Source organism: Eschrichtius robustus, chromosome 5 (genome assembly GCF_028021215.1).
Source record: "Eschrichtius robustus isolate mEscRob2 chromosome 5, mEscRob2.pri, whole genome shotgun sequence".
NCBI classification, from domain to species: Eukaryota; Metazoa; Chordata; class Mammalia; order Artiodactyla; family Eschrichtiidae; genus Eschrichtius; species Eschrichtius robustus.
Window position 1 is genome coordinate 45,077,096 of NC_090828.1, and position 19,324 is coordinate 45,096,419.

A 19,324-nucleotide genomic window follows, 5' to 3' on the forward strand; every position below is an offset into this window, starting at 1 on the left:
CCCTACCCTTTCACCTTCGGTAACTGTAAGTTTGTTTTCTATGTCTGTGGGTCTCTACTTTGAGGTATGGGTCATTAAGGACTTAATAAATCTCAGCACCAATTACACTAGTACAACTGAATTCTAAAAATTGGTAGAGTCAAGTATTTGTATATTGTTTCTTGGGAAATTCATCAGTATGTGCCCCGAGAGCTAAGTTATTTTTAAAACTATTCTATAATTAATGTCTTCTTACCAGAAGAAATACATTTTACTTAATTTAGTTTTTCTTTGCTCAGTGACTATTATTTCAACTTAAGATTTCCAAAGGAAGGAAGAAGAGGAAACTATCACATTTATTGAGCATATTGTGCCAGATATTATCATGTGCATTATGTCATTAGTCTCAGAATACTTCGGAAGGGTGTGTATTAGTACACCACTTTACAGATGATCAAAATGAGGCTCTGAAGGTTTAAGCAACTTGCTCAGACTTAAACAACCACTAAGTGGCTGAGCTGAATTGAGGCCCCATCTGATGTCAAATTTAGTCCAACTCTTTCCATTGAGTTTCAATAGATTTAAAGAGAGACCTGAGATAGTTTACTACAGTAGTTTATTCTCAGTTTACTACACGTATTAGAAGAGCAATTGGATTTGCTACTGCTAACCCCATAATTCAAACAAATCTTAACCAAGTAACTCGAGATTTTTCTCACTCAGACATACCCTAATTTTGCCTGAATAACTCTCAAATATGGAATTTATATAGAATTATTTAGCTATACCCTGTGTGACATTTTATGCCATATTATGGTCTTATATTATTAAAATGGCTCATGTGAAGCTATTTACTATATGAGGGACAATATTTGATTACGGGAAAGCAGACTCAAAGCAGTTATCTTTTGTGGTTAGACGAGTTCTTGATTAAATTATCATAGCTCGTCTATCTTATAAATACCTATACTTTTCTGTGCTTTGACATGCCACTTTCTCGTCTGTCTTGGATCTTTTCACTTGCTATTCTCAGTGCATGAAATCCTGCTTCATTGACTTAGCATATGGCTGGCTTCTTAAGCTTTCAGCTTAAATCTCACCTCCTTATAGAGGCATCTGTTGTTCTGCACCCAACATCCATCCATCCCTCTTTTGGTAAAAGAGTGACCCAATTTTCCTCTGGAGTTCCACCCTTACCCCACTTTTAAGCTTGTGGTTTAGGTGGGATGGACCCCATGTCCAGCTCCAGGTGTGGTCCCAATTGGCTTAAGTCAGTAAACATATTCCATTACCCTGGCCACAGTGATGGGTTTAAGAATGGGCCTGTAACCCACTCAGAGCCAAGGAGATGTGAGAAGACATTTATTAGGGTTTCTGAGAAAGAAAAGTTCCTTTTTATTGACTGAGAGCTTCTCGAAGAGACCTCCCTCTTTCCCTAGATTCTTGAACGGTAGTTATGCTCATGAATGGGGGCATATTTGTGTATTCGTGAGGGAGGGGGGTGCTGGGGTAAGGAGTGTAGAGCAACGACTGTGTGGAACCTCTGGATGACTTCATCAGTGAGGAAAGCATAGATGGGTGGCAGGCTGAAAATCTCCTGGAAGGACTTTGAGCTGCTAGACCAAACCCTGCAGGAAATTAGACCTTTTCCCAGACAAGTCATTACATTCTTTTTATTGTTTAAGCCAGTTTTTTGTGTTGTTTTGTTTTTTGGTTTGTTTGTTTGTTTTTGGAGTTGTTATTTAGAACACACAGAGTTCTGATCAATATAGCTGTCCAGAGAGGATTTTCCTGATGAACCTATCTAAAGTGGTTCCCTCTCCCTAGTACTACTTATCATGAACCCGTTTATTTCCTTCACGTTACTTACCACAATCTGTAATTATATTTTTGATTTATTTGTTTACTTGTTTATTGTCTGTCTCAGCTATGAGACTATAAAGTCTTCAGGGCTGGGAACTTGTGTGTATCTAGTTCACTAATTATCACCAGCACCTGGAACAGTGTCTAAGAAGATGGAAATAGCATTTATTGGATGAATGGATTAGGAACTTTTCTGTAGATCCAAAAATGTATTTTTTTCCAATTTCATGCTCTATGACCCCTTGCAAAAGCAAGAAAAGAGATAGTTACAATTATACTGCCTGAGCCCATCAGTATGAATTCTGACAGTGTTTTCCAAACAAAATGGAATCATTTTCCTGAAAGTCAGCTTTTAACATGAAATGTTATTATTTTACCTAACCGCAGTTAGATTTCCAGCAGTTTTATAGTTTGGTCTCAGGCAAACAACTTTTTTCACCATCTGCTTTTCATTTTGAAAGGGCTCTCCAAAAGACACACATTTGAAAACACATTGAAACAGAACTTAGATAGCTTTAGAAGAAGAGAATAATGTTTTCCCCAAAAACTGTGACCCAGAAGGTTGGAAATTAATTATTTACTGCTTTTTGGCAAAAAACCAACAAAACAGAAAAACAAAAAGCTTCATCATTTTGTGATAGTTGCAGATAATGATCAGAAGGAAATGAGATACGAACACAGCAAAAAATAATTTAGATGCTCCGAAAGATGCTGAAGAAACATCTTGGAGAAGATTACTATATAGACTTCTGATCTTATCAGTATTTTTAAAGTTAATTTATTTATTGAAGTATAGTTAGTTTACAATATTGTGTTAGTTTCTGGTGTATAGCAGAAACTAACACAATATTGTGTTAGTTTTTTCATGTTCTTTTCCATTATAGGTTATTACAAGATATTGAATATAGTTCCCCATGCTATACAGTAGGACCTTGCTGTTTATCTATTTTATTTTATTTTTTTCTTTTAAAAATTTTTATTGAAATATAGTTAATTTCAATGTTGTGTTAGTTTCAGATGTACAGCAAAGTGATTCAGTTACATACATATAGATAATATTTGAGTCGTTGCTTTACCTGTGATGTAGCAATTAATAGCAAAGGATTCTATTTTCTGTCTTTTCTTTTACATATTCTAAAATATAAACTATTCTTGAATGGGAGAAGATAATTTTTTTTTTAATTTTATTTACTTATTTATTTATTTATTTATTTATGGCTGTGTTGGATCTTCGTTTCTGTGCGAGGGCTTTCTCTAGTTGCGGCAAGTGGGGGCCACTCTTCATCGCGGTGCGCGGGCCTCTTATTATCGCGGGCCTCTTATTATCGCGGCCTCTCTTGCTGCGGAGCACAGACTCCAGATGCGCAGGCTCAGTAATTGTGGCTCACGGGCCTAGTCGCTCCGTGGCATGTGAGATCTTCCCAGACCAGGGCTCGAACCCGTGTCCCCTGCATTGGCAGGCAGATTCTCAACCACTGCGCCACCACGGAAGCCCAAAAGATAATTTTTTAAATGTGCAGTTTGTCGATATTCTCACAGAGTGATTTTCAATTTTTGATTTTCAATTATTGTGTTGGAGACCAACACAATAATTTTACTAATTTTTCTAATCAGAATCTCTACCTCTGGATATTTAACTTAACAATATTCATTGATTCACTTAAAAATAATTATTGAGCATCTGTGATATGCTAAGCACCATGTTAGACTTATATTAGCACAAGATGACAGGATCCCAGCTCTTAAGGTACCTGTAATTTAGTTGGCAAAGTATGGTGAATGTTCTTAGCACATATTTTATATTTTAAATGTGTTGATATCAGGAAATTTAAAAGATGAATTGTTAGAATCTGCCACAATGTATAGTTTTAGTAATCTGGCACTGAAATGTGTTATATGACTATTGGGAAATCTAGTAACTATAGAATCCTGGGACTGCAATAATATAAAGGGATACTAGAGGTCATCTAATCCATTCCCTGTGTCAGATAGTAGCAGAAGAAAGCAATTCTAGAAAATAAAAATCCATTCCATTTTGATGTCCTGAGAAATATGACTTCCTAAAAATGAAGACATTTCCATTCTAGGATAATAAACTTATAATGGTAGTTTTAAAACAGATATTGTTGGAATTCTGCTGCTTTGTCCTTCAGTTATAGGACTTAAAAGACAAAAGATTGATTTTTAGGAATTTCAGAAACTAAAGAGCTAAGAAAGAAAAATGCTTTCGACATCCAGAAAGGAACAGAAGCTTAAATAATTAATTAGTAGACAGTAAAAATTTGTGTAGCATCAGACAGACAACAAGGGTATTTAATCAAACAAAACATTTTAATAATACAATTATTCTAATATGTAATCCACACAAGCCTTGTGGTGGTCTTCTTTATTCATGCAGTACCCACCATGACTTGTCACCACTGTCAGTGTTAATTATGGTTTTTTTCTTCAAGAACACCTGACATGGGAACTCCTTGTGTAAAGCAAGGCCTCGCCTCTTATTCCCTGATGCTGGGCAGAGACCTCTTCTACCTGTGATACCCTTGCAGTCAGAGCACTTTCCTTGCCACTGAATTCTTGCTTTCCCTGCTGACATCCCCTTGTTTAAAAAAAAACTATCCAGGGCTTGGAAACAAAGCCAAGAGAGTGCAGCATGTCTCCTCCTCCAGCCCTTGTCCACATCAAGGATTCTTCAGTTATCTTTGAGGCATGCACCTGTATTTGAGGCTCACTATTCTATTGATTAAAGGCTCAGACTTTAGGAAGTTACATGATAATTTATAGATTTGTTTCCAGTAGAGATGCAAATGATTTTTGTCTGGTGTAAAAGGCAATCCAATGATTATGGTGATTATAATGTCATTTTTCAGTAAAATATTCACCAGTTTAATATTTAATGTAGAAATCATATTCTAATCCTCAAAGTGCTCTGTGTACCAGTTTTACCATTTTCCTGGTTCTCTCATTAATTAATGCATTGAATAAAACCTTTGAAACATATTTATTTTTTATTTGTATGAGTCAAGTTTCAACTTTTTGAAAACTTTATATCCCTTTGGAAGCATCTATTGCTATTTCCAATGAGGCACAGAATCCAGGCCCTGCCCACCCCTTTTTTGGGGTATTATTTCCTCGCTACATCAATATGGAATTAATATGGCTAGCCCCCAGGACCTTCAGATGGTCCATGTGCTCCTAAGCCTGTTTTCCTCCGTACTTACACAGGTTTGAAAGGGAAGGGCTTAGATTTTAAGGTCAGGCTTAAGAATCCTTGGGGAGCTTTGACTAAAGAATATTATTAATGTTTCTGGCACATTGTAAGTTAAACTGGCTTCCTTTGGGGGCTAGCCAGAGGACTTCATCACGCATATCTTGGTATCTGTTGCAAAATGTAGGCAGATGCCAACTAACCATTGTATAAAAGACTTTTGAATATAACCAGATGGTAAAATGATGGATATCCGTCCTCTTTGCCTGCCCAGCATGCATCTCTCCACCTGGTAACAGTACTCTGATTTTACTTACTTTCCCTTGGAGTCTTAATGGGAGTCTTAATTAGAATGTCCCATTGTTTCCTAGGCAGGGGATGGCACATGATCCCAACTGGGCCAATAGTTGCTCTAGAATCTGAATCTTAAACGAGTAACACACCCTCTGAAATAATGACTTGTGATTCATTCATCCCAAGGGCCCTGAAGAGACTGTCACCTGGTTCCCGGCACCTTAATCTCCATAACAGTGTGAGTCTGTCCTTCTTGAGACCTGGTTCTTCAACTTTCCTTCTATTTTGTGAGCTCTCCTGTGACTTCCAATTTGTTCCAAGTTCCAAAAAACTTCCTTTTGTTAGCCAGAGTAGATTTATAGTGTTTGTACCCAGAGAACACTGATAGATTTGGTGATTATATATGTCTCATTAAAATTGAAATAACAAATACTCTATTGTTTTTTCATTGCCTGTTAAAACTAAGCACAGTAATTGTACTAGCTAATAAATAACATTTACTAAGTCCCTGTCTTTGTTCTAGGCTAATAGATTAGCCTATTTAATCCTCACAGTAACCCTATGACATGAAGAAACTGAAGGTCAGAGGGGTAAAGTAACTCAATCTAGTTTACACACTATTAAGTCATGGTGCTGGGATTTGAACCCAGGCAGTTTGGCGCCAAGTTCCTTGTTGTTCATCAAATTTCTCCTTGGGACAATAGACACCCTGCTAATTGATGGAAAAAGCCACCCTGCAGGTGATTTCCTGCTGTTGAGTGCCTTTTATTCTGCGGATAATCTTTACATTTCACATCTAACACAATCCAACAGATGGTTTATAGTTATATGTTTATTAAAACATTGGCATGAAGAAGAACATTCTGTGCTTTCCAGACACTTAAGTGGCTCTGCAGTGAATTGAAGGAGGGATTTCAGTCCTCCAAGGTGACTCTCTGGGTTTCTGGAAGCACTTTCCCCCAGGTTTTCTATACTAGCTCTGTTTGAGGGATCGACATAGTCAGCAGCAAGTCTGGACTCCTTCCTTTGGTGTGCTGGGGGAATCTGAATCAATGTTTTGTATAGATAGGATTCTAGACTATGAATTTGGAGTTAATCTTCCGTTTTCTGCTCTTTTCTCAAATCTGGATTCTCTGCTTTCTTTATATCTCTATCCTACCCTCTCGAGCTCTGCTCTGTTGAAGACCCCATCCAATTGAACACAGAGCTGATTGCGGAGATGATTGCCTGAGACACCATGCTATGTCACCATTTCCTCTCCTTACCTGCCTGCTTATTATTGCCTCATTAGGGTTAACCTGTCTGAGCACCAGAATCACTGGGGAACCCTTTGCCATCATGCAGATTCCCGGGCCTATTCCAGACCTCTTAGAGGTGGGATCCAGGAATCTGATTCCGATATTATGTTTGGGACCCACTGGTACAGAGGAAAGAATTCTGAGAATACTAGGGTTCTTTGACGCTTACCATGGTCCTCAGTTTCTCTGGACATTGATTTCCCAATCTGTAGAATGGGGAAGCAAGGCCCACTCTGTCCACCTTACAGGCTGTTGTGAGGCTGATGAGAATGAAAGCATTTTGGTGAAATGCTTTACTGTTACTGTTTTCAAGAAAAGACAGTTTACAAAAGGTGTTTTTACTCTGCCAGGGAAATGGAGCTTGCAAAGTACCAGTGTCACAAAACACACACAATTCTCTCAAATGCAGATGGTATGAGACATGTTTATGTAGACTCATTGCCGTTGCTGGGCCTGGATCCACCTAAGCACAGCAGTCAGTCTGGAGAGAAGTATAGGGAGTTGTCTGCCCGCACCTCCACCACAATCCCAAACCTGGACAATGAGGCCTAAAGTTCTTTTAACAAAGAAAAGTCTTTTATTCCGTAATTAAATTAGATATGACTCTTCTTACCTTCAAAACACACTTCACGAGATTAACAACTTTACTCAAACTGACCCACTGGTGAAACACTGACTGAAACCTTCTTCCATGGTCCCTGCTTGAGTGTAGCTCTGGAGAGGGCTGGGTGGTGTGCAGGAAACTGGTGCATACCACGCAGCAGCTGGGCAGGGGGGAAGGGCTGCTATTAAGAGGGTGGAAATTGCAGACCGGAAACTCTAGGGAAATAAGCACACAAAATATGCACACTTCAAAATCTTTTCTAGGGCCAGCTCCTGGTTTAATACCTTATTTTATTTCTAAGTGGGCAGCAGCCTCATCTTTCTCACATCAGATTTGTCTGCCTTTTCTGGTGAAAGTTTAAACTATCCTTGAGATTTTGCTTGAAGTGATAAACATTTGTAAGTTTCTCATTTTATAATTGGCTCATATATTGGCTCATATTTTATTATTGGGGGAGAGGGGAAGGGAAGGTAGAAATCTAATTTCTAATTCAGCCTAGAAGTTGTGAACTTGATATCTGTCAGTTGGTTGGTTTAACTGGGTCTTATTCAAATTATAATTATCTGACTCCCCAGTAAAACGTAACATTTTTTGTTGAGTTGTTCTTTCAAGATAGCTCTGATTCCCTGGGAGGAAAAGACTGTATAAAAAAGTTTGCCATCAATGCTACCATTCCCCTTTTAGAAATCATGTATGTTCTGTTTAAGGTCATGGATATTTTGGGATTTGAGATAGCAAACAGTCTTGACAGTATTGGTCGGCACTTACAAAACAACAAAGAAGCACATTAGAAAAGAATTGCAGGAAGTGGAGCTGGCTGGTGGAGAGCAGAGAGGAGATCCCAGCCTTGCATGCTTCAGCCTTCTACAGGCTCGGGACTCTCACTATCTAACACCTCCAGTGACGTGTGCCAGATATCAGTCCTAAAGACTGCAGACTCACACTGGTCAAAAGCAAACACGCCCCGAACGGAAAACAACTCAGTCACTGACTGGAGTTCAGTATTTAGGGGAAAAAAACGTTTTGTCAGTTTCATCTTTCTTAACTAACTTAATAGCCAATACATGGGTGCTGGAAAACAAATTTATTGTTTGGGTCCCTGTTTGTTAAGAAGAAAGAAAGAAAGAAGGGAAGGAAGAAATGAGGGAAGGAGGGAAGGGAAGAAAGAAACCTATTAGCTATGCTTTTTTTTTGGTAAATTGCTCTGCCAGCGTTTAAAACAAGAGATGAAATGTCATATAGGACTGATTTACTGTTTATTCTTTTCCCTAGATAGAGGTCAAAGAATCATGTATAATCCAAACTCTTTTTTTCAGTTTAAATCATTTAGGGAGGTTTCCAGTATTAACGTGGGAATCAATGCAACTTGAAAGCACGATGGCCTCTGCAGGCCTATGTGAACCTTGGCACCAGTCCTTCTCTCCCACACACTTGCTTCCAATTCCCCTGCCCAAGTGGGCACATGAGAACAGCTGGCTCAGCTCTTAATAGTAAGAGGAAAAAAATAGACAGTTTGGATTTCGTTTTCTGCTGACACCATGAATTGAACCCGTATGTCTTGACATTTTAGATGGAAAAGACGTCCGAAGTCAGAAAGTCAATCCTTCGGTAATGCAGGGAAAGCAACTGAAAACATACTCTTGGGTGGCATGAACCACAGTTCCCCTTTTGCCATGAAAACCTCATGTCTCTACAGTTTCATGACCAGCTCTTTCCTTTAGGAAAAATGCAGTTTAGACTTTCCCCTACCTCCTTTTTTTTAAGTAATCACATGTATTTTTAGCATGTGCATTCACCCCTGCAGTTACCTGAGATGCAGGGTGAATCCTTCCTCCTGCAGTGCTGGTTCTCACTGTCTTCACAAGGCGGCAGTACTAGAAGCAGGTCAGTCTGGAGGACTGGGGAGGGGGCCGCTGAGTCCTTCCACACCACTGTCGGCCACCTCTCCCAACTACAGCAACTAAATATCCAATCTAGACACAGTGTGCTTGCTGTGTAGTTCCAAGACAATTTCATAAATTCCCCTATGTTGTGCCTCCCAAGGCCACATAGACAGATTCCAGAGGCCCCACTGCCCTGCGGTATTTGGTTGTCTAGGTGAAAGGGAGATTTTAGGATTGCGCAGTAATAGCTACCTCACACAGCTACTGAGGATTCAATGAGATAAGTAGGTAAAGCATCCAGCCTAGTCCCTGACCGGCCATAAGTTCGCATTAAAAATGTTAGTTCTGGGCTTCCCTGGTGGCGCAGTGGTTGAGAATCTGCCTGCCAATGCAGGGGACATGGGTTCGAGCCCTGGTCTGGGAAGATTCCACATGCCGCGAGCAGCTAGGCCCGTGAGCCACAATTACTGAGCCTGCGCGTCTGGAGCTTGTGCTCCGCAACAAGAGAGGCCGCGATAGTGAGAGGCCCGCGCACCGCGATGAAGAGTAGCCCCCACTTGCCGCAACTAGAGAAAGCCCTCGCACAGAAACGAAGACCCAACACAGCCATAAATAAATAAATTAATTTAAAAAAAAAAGTTAGTTCTGTAGGTTAGTTCACCTAGTTTCTCTGTAATTCAAATATCCACTAATAGATCAGGTCCTTGAATCCACTAGAATTAGTTGTGTTATCTAAAAGGGGAGCAAATGAAATCCCAAGTGGAAAAGGGTCCGGGGTTCCCAACTAGAAATAATTCTCCCTTTGTGATGTCTAATGGGATTTAACATCTAGGTAACATAGATCTTTTTAAAAAATTATATCTAGAAGAGAGATTCAAGAAGATGATAAAGTCTGAATTCCTAAGAAGGAGGCATTGATCTGGTGCTTCTTTTACACAATGTATTTTCCATCTATACTTGTAGATCTTTTGCTTTTAGCTGGAATATCTGTCTCTAGCAGTGCAAAGAGGGCTCGTATTGGAGCCCTGGAAGACTGCCAGATCACATCTTTGTTGAGGTGGTTGACGCAGTTTCTGGGATAAAGGAAATTCCTGCTTGAAGGGTCCCATTTGTTCTTTTTTTTTTTTTTTCCCGTTTGTTCTTAGACTTAGCTTGCATCATGTGTGTTGAACCCTGGAATTTGTATATGTAGTTGCTCTTGAAGGGTAGGATATATAGAGAGCCAGTTGTAACTGGTTTGTTCAAATTGAGCCTAGAGCAAGGCAGATCTGTGAAGGGAGGGGCAGAAAGGCCAGATCAACTTGGTAACAAGAGTCTCAGCCTGTTCAAAGCTGTTGAACATGCTCACGGGAGCAGGATACACCCTGGGGGAAACCAGGTCCAAAAATAATGGCCTTATACAGCATGAGGGTGTCATGACTTTGATCTTCTGAGGCTGACTCATTTTGACAAAGCTTTGCAAAGATGCAAGTATACATTGTAGAAGTTTGTATGCAAATTAGAAATCAGGAATATGGATTTTTATGTCTAGTGGCAGACTGTAAGCTTAAAAATTAGTTCTAATGATCAAACATTCTACTTATTATGATATAGAGCACTGTCCAGTCCTTTTATTGATACCTGAAATGATGAGAGTATGGTAGAAGAGTAATGTTTCTCAAGAATCTGTGGACACCTAGGGGTGTGAAGACATTATTTTCAGGTCCTTGTATTTTGAAGTGTGTGTTTTCAGTTCAATGGTGATATTTTAAATTATTGTTTACCCTTACATGAGTAAAAGGTTTTTTTTTTTAGTTACAATTTATAACCAAAAGATCCTTTAAAAACATATCTTGGATCAATATGTTTTAAACCAGGGACTTGGCATATTCTTGATGATTCTTATAAAAGGGGTCTATTCTTTACTCAAGCATGAGAAACACAGTAATCTCAGGTAGGTGAGTTAACCATGACCCTAATTTCTTGATCTATAAAATAGGATTTATAAGGACTCCTTCAGAAGGTTGCTGTGGATTAAATGAGGACAATGTTTGTAAAGCACTTGGGACTTAGTAGGTGCTCAGTAAATGTTAGTTCTCTTCTCTCTCTGGGCTCCTTTCCCTCATTCCCTGAGGTTACACAGAGGTACAAAAGATGTAAGGACCCCAATTACAAATAGTTATCTTCTCTTCCTCAAGTAAAGAAAGTAGACTGGTTTTAGCAAGTTGTCAGGCTTTTAGTAAGTTAACTTAGTCATGATGTAACTCCAGAGTCATTGAGAAGGAATCTAGTTGTGAGTAGAATGTTCTAGATAATCCAAGGGTAACTGGAGTGCCTTATATTTTCTGGCATTCTGCAATTGTCCTTTCTATTAATATCCAAATAAAAATTATGCGAACTCCCATTTGCTTCCTCACGTGAAACTCATTTCCCTTATGGGTATTTCTGAGAGTTCCTTGGAGTCTTGCCTGTTGTGTTGTCATTTGTCACTTTTTATTTAACTACTCTCTCAGTTCTTGATTGTCACTGGTCATCTGGTCACCATACTCCATGTCGAGCTTTCTCCCTGTTCTTCATAGGAGAGAGCCACTCCCTTCATGTTCTAAGCAACTGTTAGGCAGATACTACATAAAAAAAGAATGAAAATTTGCCATTTGCAACAACATGGATGGACTTAGAGAATATTATGCTGAGTGAAATAAGTCAGAGAAAGACAAATACAGTATGTTATCACTTATATGCGGAATCTACCAAATTTTAAAAAACCTAGTGAATATAACAAAATAGAAACACACTCACAGATATAGAGAACAAACTGGTGGTTACCAGTGGGGTGAGGGAAGGGGGGGCAAGATAGAGTAAGGGATTAAGAGGTAAAAACTACTGTATATAAAATAAATAAGCTACAAAGATATATTGTAGAGCACAGAGAATATAGCCAATATTTTATAACTATAAATGGAGTGCAATCTATAAAAATTTTGAATCCCTATGTTGTACACCTGAAACTAATATAATATTGTAAATCAACTATACTTCAGTTAAAAAAAGGGCAGATGTTAGATTACAGTTGTTAATAAGAAGAGTTAAAGGACTTGAAAGCTGTCTGTCAAAAATCCCTGCCCCTAGGTTCCCTGCCCATGTTTCATCAGGAGGTCTTCCAGTTGGCTCTCTCTCCTTGGGTGCCAGCTGCTGGGCTCAGCTTCCCTTCAGATTTGATACATTTTCCCCTGCTTTCTTTCCCCCAAGTCCCTGGGCCTCAGTCCCCCATTACTCTACCCAAAAATCTCAAACAAAATAGTTAGATCTCTATAAAGACTGTTGTAATAAAGCAAAACAAAAAATAAATAAACCCCCCAAAGACTGTTATAGTGTTCTTCTCTTTCCTTTAAAGCTGAAACATCCCCAAACTAAATATCAATGACACAAATCTGGGTCCCAATTCTGTTAATGCCAATTAGTTGACAGATTTTAGTCACTGATTATTTCTATACTGTAATTTCATTGAATTGGGGCTTGATTGGCAGGAATAGAGGTGAGGGTTGTAGGAGATGCAAGTATGTGTGGGGGAATATAAAATGATCTCCACTTATATAAGGAATCTAAAATAGTCAAAATCCTAGAAGCAGAGGGTAGAATGGTAGATGCCAGGGGCTGGGGGCAGGGGAAAACAGGGAGGTATTAGTCAAAAGGTACAAAGTTTCAGTTATAAAAGATCCATCTAGAGATTTACTGCACAACACAGTGCCTGTAGTTAACAATACCGTACTGAATACTTAAATTTTTGCTGAAAGGGTAGAGTTGAGAGCCAGGAGATAGTTAAGTGTTTTTTTTTATCATAATAAAGAAATAAATAGGGCAGTAGGAAACTTTTGGTGGTGCTGGATATGTTTATGGCATAGGTTATAATGATGGTTTCTTGGGTATACACTTAACTCCAAACTCATCGAATTGTATACATTAAATATGTACAACTTTTTGCATGCTGACCATACCTCAATAAAGTGGTTTTAAAAAATATACAAAATGATCTCCATGATTCCTGCAAGTTGAGATTCTATTTTATTCTAAAACCACCTTTTTGGTATTAAAAATCACATACATTACAATGAAATTATCTTCATGTACTTTTATGTAAGCTTAATAATAAAATTACTAAAAATTACAAAAATTTAAGTATAGCTACAGTAATTTCATCTCTAATTTTACATGGAAAGTTTGGCACATACCAATAAAATTAATTGTACTGTTTTCCCACTGTAGGAGATATTTTACTTCTGAAAAAAATTATTTTGGAAGGGGCAAGGAAGGGAGGTATATATGTTACTATAGTAAGTATATAAATTTCAGTACCATATTTGATGTAAAAATAACTGATTTGATTTCTAATACATTTGTAATGAGTTGATTTTAAATTAGATTTCCATGATATCTCCCCATCAAAAAAAAAAAAAAAAAAAAAGAAAAAGATCAGGTTGTCTTTGTTTGGGTGTGTGGATCATAATACTTTACCCAGAATTGATATTATGTAAGGTTTGAAGTTATAAGAAAGAATTTGAATAAAATACCTGGATCATAACCTAAGTCACCCTGTTGACACACCTGATGGGCCTTTTCACGTTTAAGTTATAAAGGAGAATTTAGTGGAGCACCAGGTCTCACCTCACACTCCAGGTGGGTCAGGGAGGTGCCCCAAACACAGATATTTCCCTCTAGCTCCAAGCTATGTAGCTTCTCCGAGCCAACAGGCACACTCTCTGGGTTTGGGATGGTGGGGTACATCCCACCCCAGTACTGTGTAGAGTGCATAAAGTATCGGGGAGAACTGTGGGGCGGAGGAAAGGCTGCATTGCCCCAAATATAGTAATGAGTGATTTTACTCGGATTCATTTATAAGTTTGATTATTGATTATGCAGATTGTGTTTATATGAGCAATTTTATTTGAAAAACCTCAGTTATTACTGGTCATAGGTAATGACTAAAATATCAGTTAGTATTTTATATATGTGTTTATACACACACACACACATTTTAAACATAACAGGCTTTAAAAACAAAGACACATCAAATCATCTCTTTAAATCCTGCATATTGTCCCCTCATCTTCCTCCAAGTATTGGTGATTCTCATCTCTTTTAAACCCCATCATTTAGAAAGAATTGTAAAGTTAATATTAATGTGTCCTGTATATTTCTTGCTTACAGTGGTGGGGACAGCAATCATGTCAGCCACAGAGGAGGAACAAATACATATATTCAAGACAAACCCTATAGTAACATCGCTCTCACCCTCTCGCAAGCCTTTCTGTGTCCTTGAGTGGGAGGAGGGGTGGAGCTGCTGCCTACCACTCTGGGCACGTCCAGGGGACCGTGAGGTGCATGGCAATGCCATCTTGTGCTTTAAGGTGAAAAAGTGCTTAAGAACCACTGCTTTAAAATAGAGGATTTTGAACTTTTAAAGCAACAGAATCTTTTTCTCAAAAGAAATTTTACAGGGCCCTGAAATAGGTAAAATAGGTAAAGCACAGGTGCTCTGGGCGAAATGGTGAGGGGTGGGAATGGGAAAGTTACAGAACCCCAATGGCTGGGTTTCCTTTTTGGGTTTCCTTACCCTGGAGAGCCCTGCAGCAGCAGGAAGAACATAGTCTGTATTGCTCTGTAGTTGTCTCTGTTGCAACATAATAACTGCATCACCAAAGAGGGTGCAAGGGCACATCAAATATTAGAGATTTCCTGGAGGAATAGCTGAGAGGTCACAGTTATCCTCAAACTCTGCGATAGCAGAAGGACGAGGGGATCGGTGGAAGAGGTTCTGTTCCCTTTCACCCCAACATCCCTACACATATGCAGGTACTCCTGTATCAGTTTACCCGGCTGGGTTTCACACATAAGATTTTTTTTTTTTTGAAGAAAAGATTCAATTTCTGAAAAATAAAAACAAAAGTTTTGTTTAATTTTCTTATTTTATAGGTGAGGAATCTGAGTACTGGAGAAGTTGTGATTCTTGTCTAGGTTGATTCAGTTAGTAAATAGCAGAGTCAAGACCACAACCAGGATCAGCTGAGCAACTCACCCCACGTTGGATGAGTGTGTGCTCTGTGGCCAGCACTGTCCCAGCCAGGAGTGACCTCATAAGCCCAGTCTTTCTTTGATACCAATGTTCTCCCTTTCCTATTTTGGCTCTACTTAGGTGACTACTAAGTTTCTTCCAGAATGACAACGGCATGGAGATGATTCTCCCACTCAGTATAAACACAGTGAGGAATTGCCACTAGGAGCCCTTGATCCACATCCATTTTTTTTTTGGCTGTGTTGGGTCTTTGTTGCCGCGTGCAGGCTTTTTCTAGTTGCGGCGAGCGGGGGCTACTCTTCACTGTGGTGCACGGGCTTCTCGTTGTAGTGGCTTCTCTTATTGCGGAGCACGGGGTCTAGGCACGCGGGCTTCAGTAGTTGTGGCTCATGGGCTCTAGAGCGCAGGCTCAGTAGCTGTGGCTCATGGGCTTAGTTGCTCCGCGGCATGTGGGATCTTCCCGGACCAGGGCTCGAACCCGTGTCCCCTGCATTGGCAGGCGGATTCTTAACCACTGCACCACCAGGGAAGTCCCCACATCCATTTTTGACCAACACTTTGGAGAATTAGACTAGTTTGGTGCCGGCTTATACATGGTGTGGTTTTCTATATATTATGACATAGGGGAAATACATATGGTTGTAGTTTAATAGAATTTAGATAATCTGGGTGTTTTTGAGGAGAGGTGGGCAGGGTAGTGTAGAGAGGAGAGAGACTGGAAGCCAGCATTTCTAACTGAATGTATGACAGGAGATCAAGGGGGTGGAGCAGGGCCAGGGCAGACCCTGTGTCACATCAGCCTTGCTCAACCCTGCTGTTATAGGTAGGAACAGGACACCACCTTTCCACAGAGCACTCAGAGGAATGGCGGTGGACAAGAGGAAGGTAGTCTGTTTTTGCCTTGCTATGTACGTGAGCCTGAGCCACCATCTTGTCTCCCACTAGCTGCCTCCTCGGGGCCATGTCAAAAGCTGGAAACACAGGCATGCCCCAGTGAGAGGCCCAGCCGGGCCTTCTGATCTGGGGTGACCTGCGGCTACTCATGTTGCACGGCTGCTGTCAGTCATGTAGTATTTGTGGATGTAAGAACTAAAGTGTTAAGTGTCAACAGCTAAAATAGGGGTGGATTTATGTGTGTCATATGGAGTTGTTTTATTTACATGGGTACTTTCTGTACTATTTCTCTAAGAACACTCCCCTGCATATTTAGGGATTCTCATTGTTCTCTAGACACATCAGGGGAATATTTGCTTGTTCATGCAGTCATTCTTTCTTTCTTCTTCCGTCCCTCCATCCCTCTCTTTTCTTTCTCTTTTTCTTTCTCTCTCCCTCCCTCCCTTTCTTCCTTCTCTCCTGGGGGGTAAATATATAAATTTGTACACTATTACTTATTTCTTGATCTCTTATGGCCAGATACTTAATGATTTTTATATCTGTGTAATTTAATTTCATATAGAAGTATCTTATATAATATAAATTTTATATAAATATATAATAAACACAGTAATATATAAATATAACAAATTTATATATGATACAAATATAAAACTATATTTGTATAAATTATACATGAATTTAATCCTCAAACCCAACTTTTACCCATATTTTTAGATAAACTAAGCCACAGAGACCTCTGCCCTCAAGGAGCTTATATAGATGTTGGAGTGTATGTCCCTGGTCTCTGTAGCCTATGACTAAAATAAGGTCACAATTCCCCCTTTATATCCAAATTATTATGACACAAACTTCCAGCCTATGTGACTGCCCCAAGTCCAACCTTCACCTGGTTTCTTTCTTCAGATACCACTGGGAGAGTCTCAAAGCACCACATCAAATGTGCCTGAGAGCAAGAACTCAGGTTCTCACACGTCAGCCTTTTGGTATCACAGTCTGTTGCTGCCTTGCCACCAGTGGCCTTTGTGAAGGTCACTGCTCCAGCAGCCTCAGATGTCCTTTGGAATCACTGCTCACACCATTGCTGTGGCCTTGGAAAGGAACACTACTGTCCCTTCCTTCAGCTCTTCTCTTAGAAACACAGTCAAGCTGTCAGGTCACTGATCTAAGCATGAACCCAAAGTTGATTAAATGACTGGATCTCAGATATGCTTCACAGAGCAGGGGCCTGTTCACCCTTGCCCCTTGGCATCTCCATGCCTTGGAATCCAGGCCCCAGAGAAAGATGAAGGAAATTTCTTCAGCTATGTGAGTAAAAGACTCTTGGGAGTGGTTCTTTTTGGACAAAAACAATTCTAGGTCTTCAATCTAGAAGGCGGAAATTGATTGAGAGTGTTACAATAGCACGTTCTAGAGCTTTCAAAATAATCTTAACACCCAGACACTTTGGGGCACATGATCACAGTGAATTCCTACAGTCTTAAATTAACCACATCATCACAGTGTGGTCCCCCACCTCCAGCGTTATCATTGTTGCCATAGCAACAGTGCTTGATGCCCTTATGAGAGAGCTGAGGCATTTTAATTTGATGAACACCTTTTAGAGTGTTCTAGAATCATTCCATGTGACAAATTCCATGTGATTTGTAAATGATCCTCTGGAAGAGAACATCTGTCTTGCACTTTCAGTTACCAATCTGTGAACACACAGGTAAAATGAACAAGAAGATGGAGGCTGTTATCTACTCACCTGATAGTGATTAAAGCACACACACTTCACATCACTTCTCACTGCCAACACAGGTCTTTCTGACCTGGTCAGTTCACATTTATGCCTTCTTGCCACATCCATCCCCTTCTCTTTCTTTCTCTGTTGTCTGAATTACATGGGAAAGTGTTATATTTGTAACTTTTCTTGCATTTTTCTCTCAGGCCTCATATACTTTGTTTTAGTTATTCATTAGCATGTGGATGGCAGACTGAAGCAGCCTGCAGGGAAGTGTGGTGTTCCCAACTTCAACGTCAACTCTGCCTGGGTGGTCTGTACACATTTTGAAGCCTTTCAAAATGAGGGCAAAGGCAGAGGAAGATGGTCATTGGAATGAATCAGAACTCCAATGGTGCGGTCATGAAACATTTGAAGATTGTGAAATAAAATATTTGCCTTTTTGTTTCTTATTTTAGAATTGCTTTCAAGGGCTTTTTTAAAAGCAAGTTTATTCTTTTTTTCCAAGGGGCATTATTTTTGCATTGTCTGCCAGATTTTGTAAGTCTTTTTGTGTCAGTTGCTCCTGTGTGTTTTTCAAATGTCCATTATTTATGTCAAACCACAGTGCTATCTTCAACTAGAAGGCCAAATTTGATAGTTTTATCTTTGAGGAACCTACCTTAGGCTGTCTTTATAACTGGTCTAACCTCGAGCAAATTAAGCATAAGCAAATTGAAGGTTAATTTCTTTAGGAGAGCATTTGTTTAATTCACATGGATACTAGGCAACCCATAAAAGCTAAAAAATGGGGCTTCCCTGGTGGCGCAGTGGTTAAGAATCTGCCTGCCAATGCAAGGGACACGGCTCCGAGCCCTGGCCCGGGAAGATCCCACATGCCGTGGAACAACTAAGCGCATGCGCCACAACTACTGAGCCTGAGCTCTAGAGCCCGCAAGCCACAACTACTGAAGTCTGTGCGCCGAGAGCCCATGCTCCGCAACAGAGTAGCCCCAGCTCACCGCAACTAGAGAAAGCCCGTGCGCAGCAACAAAGACCCAACACAGCCAAAAAAAAAAAAAAAATGATGAATTTCCTCTTAAGTAACTTTAACCTTTTACTATTGCTTTAATTAGAATATCATGCAATGTCTTAGTATGGACTACAAATGAGCTTAAATAGTACAATTTTATGAAAGGAAAGACAAAAATGACATGGCATGTGGAATCACTTTGAAGTGTTATGTATATAGGCCACATATCATTACTAGAAAATTAAGATTCCCAAAGCTTTCTAGAAAGCCATGTCTACGTCATCCAACTAGTTTGTTTTGGCCCTCAAATTGGTAAATCTTTTTTCTGTCTTAATACATTATTTCTGTGGACTAGATAAAAGAAAGTTTTCCTCTGTGCTGCCAGAATTCCAGACTGGGTAGCTGGAGTATAAGGAGCTTTTAGAATATGATACGGATAACTGAAACAACTACTAGTCCTTTGGCTCAGGTGTTTATTGTTGAGATGGTACCATATGACTAGGCTGAAAGACAA